Raw genomic sequence first — 3,241 nt, 5'->3', positions numbered from 1 at the left:
TGAGTCGAGTGCCCTAACCACCTGGTCACGCCGGGCCAACGCATATATATATATATATTGTGCGTCGTTATATTTATTTGAATTACTTCTTCTCTGTAAAGTTACTGGTTTTGTAGGTCGCATAATTGTCTTGCGGAAACACAGGAAATTGGGTAGAAATTTGAAGGGATTTTTATGGGGGCTGTCAAATCAAACAAAAAGAAAAATAAATAGTTGAAAGTGTCATTGTTGTTGTTACTAAGGGAATTATATCCTTGACTGTATCCATGGAAACTGTGAATTGAGATTTTTTTTCAAAAAGAAGAATTTTAATGGCTTTTTTCTTCTGGAGTGTAGAATAATGAATCGGCGAATAGTAGTGATTCTAATGTTTTGTCCGGATACATAAATTTGGGTGAAACATGCGATTCACCAAATAAATAAGTGCATGAATGTAGTTCAAATAAAGTTGTAGGCAGAAAACTTTATCTTTAAAAGTTAAATATTCTTCACCATCTATTTGGGGACGATCTTACTGATCCACTGTTACAAACATTCAATTCTCTAAACAAGTGTTATGAGCTATATATATTCAATGTTATAATTTAGTTGTTTGCTAGAGGGAGCTGCTATGTATAATAATGTAATGATCGAGAAGCTTCGTCTAACATCTAAACAAGAGCATATTACGTATAAATACGAGAAGCCAGTTAGTGAAACTATTGACAAGTGAGTGATAATGTAGAGAAGTTAGTGGTTCAGGTTGGTGTAACAGTTATTGTGTCTTTTAATTTCATTTTTTGATTATAAAATAAGTTGTGTGTGTTTGTTATTTGTAGGTTAGGCATAGTACCATTAACGAGGAATTTCTGTGGAAACGTTATTGGTGACCTTGGGCCTACAACTTGCTTTAATTGAACGCAGCCTGTTAAAATGTTATAGAAAAAATATATACTAATTCGTTACGGTTATGTGGAGTTGTCTTCGTATTCTTTTCACTAAATAATTCTAAAGAACAAGGATAGACCACGTCACAACACAAACTTAAACAGGTGGATATCATTTTTTAACTTTTCACAATCATAAACAAAACTACACAATATTATTAATGTTAGGTGTTTATTTATATCTAATCAAAAACACCTTAGGTGTGATAAAAAAGGTTTGTTTGTTTGTTTGTTTGTCATCACCACTCACCGCCAACTCTTGGTCTACTGTTTTACCAACGAACCGTCACATTATAACGCCTCCACGTCTGAAAGGGCGAGAATGTTTGGTGTGACGGGGATTCGTGATGTTGTACACGCTGCTTACGTTTCTTGGTATCACCTCTACCCGATGTTACTTGACATTCACTTGAGGAATAACATTTTTAAATTTGTATTTTGTATTTATGGCACAGCGGTATGTCTGCGGACTTACAACGCTAGTAAACGGATTTCGATACCTGTGGTGGGAAGAGCACAGATAGCCTAATGTGTAACTTTGTACTTAACTACAAACAAAGAAAATTTATGGTAAAGCGACTAAACCCCTCTACCGCCGCTCCCTTATTTTGAACTACTGACCAAAGGGAAGTAAGCCGATCAGTAGCGCTTTACTACCCACCATTCACGCTAAGGGATCGACTGTCATTCTTATAACGCATCCACAACTTAAAGTATGCGGAAGTATATTTTGTAGTATCGCACGAATTCGAATTCGGCTCACCAGCTCTGAAATCCAGGCCCTTACCATAAGACCAACCAGCGTCATTTTAAATTAGAATCCAATGTTTATGTAAAATTTGATCATAAAAAAAATTTACTATTTATTGTATTATAATTATTATTTTACATATACAGAAAGTGTAAGATAAAATAATCGAAATGGTTAAGATTATTTTCAAGCTACAGTAAAGATCAAGCTACTCAACAAGAGTTACAAGAAAGTACTGAGCAAACACGTTCAGCCATTAGTTTAATAAATGACCAACATGAACGTCAAAGAGTATATTTCAGTGTGGGAGAGATACTCGTGAAAGGACAAAGTTCGAGATATTTATAAACGTTGATACGCACATATTTACTGCGGGATGAACCTCCTACTGTAATCGTTTTTAAAGGCATACTTCAATATTCAAAATAGTATTGTTATTTAAAATTACCAGTTGGCCATCGGATGACGTGGACATTATTGCTTGCGGGTGTTCACTCTAAAACTACTTGCATTACTTTCAGTACGTGCAGGGATAAAGTCAAAGTTCACAGTCAATAGAGGAGTGGTTTGCTTAGTTTAATGTAGTTTTTAGAGGAGTAACCTGCTTAATTTTAACTTACTTTTCTTAAGAGTGAACTGCATAGTTTTAATATACACTTTAGACGCGTGACCTGTTTAGTTTTAACATTCAATATGGAAGAGTGGTCTGTTTAGTTTTAACACTAGCATTAAATACCCTCGCTACATTGAGGGGTTCAAAGACTCTCCCACGACTCACAGAGGCCACAGTGTACGACCAAGCTCCTCATTTATCCCAAGTTATTTTTATAGCTATCCTGGAGAGGGGGGGGGTCCGATTCCCGAAAATACACCTGGTTCTCGTACCCGAACACGTGTGACACGTTTGATCCAGCTAGCTTGTGAGTGGAGTTATAAATACAGTTGGAAAGTTTTGTCCAGTTAGCCTTGTGAGTGGGGGTATGAATACAGTTTGAAACATGGCGGTCACTGGATTCCGAGAGGTGCCAGGAACATAAAATCCGATACCATTATCGAACTCAGCGCACCTCCACCCCTTCCCCAGCATGTAAGGATGGTCTTGGTAGGGACAACGCCATATAGATAAGGACACTTTTGGAACACACAAAGTCTGAAGGAAGAATTCTCGGATAAACAAATTCACAGTCACATTCAGGAACCAAATAGGAGCTCTGGAAGAATGGAGAACAGTCACACTCAGGAACCAAATTGGAGCCCTGGATGAATGGAGAACAGTCACATTCAGGAACCAAATAGGAGCTCTGGAAGAATGGAGAACAGTCACATTCAGGAACCAAATAGGAGCTCTGGATGAATGGGGAACAACCTTACCATGGAACCAAATAGGAGCTCTGGAAGAATGGAGAACAGTCACATTCAGGAACCAAATAGGAGCTCTGGATGAATGGGGAACAACCTTACCATGGAACCAAATAGGAGCTCTGGAAGAATGGAGAACAGTCACATTCAGGAACCAAATAGGAGCTCTGGATGAATGGGGAACAACCTTACCATGGAACCAAAT

General features: G+C 37.7%; 1 long non-coding RNA gene across 1 annotated transcript in view; it reads left to right on the top strand.

Annotated features, from left to right (window-relative positions):
• The window catches only part of LOC111086802, a 23,375-nt gene extending 22,367 nt beyond the window's left edge, over positions 1-1,008 (top strand). Inside the window, exon 3 of the long non-coding RNA XR_002611515.1 lies at positions 819-1,008. This is a non-coding gene — a long non-coding RNA (uncharacterized LOC111086802). The remainder of the gene's footprint in view (positions 1-818) is intronic.
• Positions 1,009-3,241: the final 2,233 nt, after the last annotated feature.

This window comes from Limulus polyphemus, unplaced genomic scaffold (assembly GCF_000517525.1).
Source record: "Limulus polyphemus unplaced genomic scaffold, Limulus_polyphemus-2.1.2 Scaffold1442, whole genome shotgun sequence".
Taxonomy (NCBI): Eukaryota; Metazoa; Arthropoda; class Merostomata; order Xiphosura; family Limulidae; genus Limulus; species Limulus polyphemus.
This window is presented reverse-complemented; position numbering and strand designations above follow the sequence as displayed.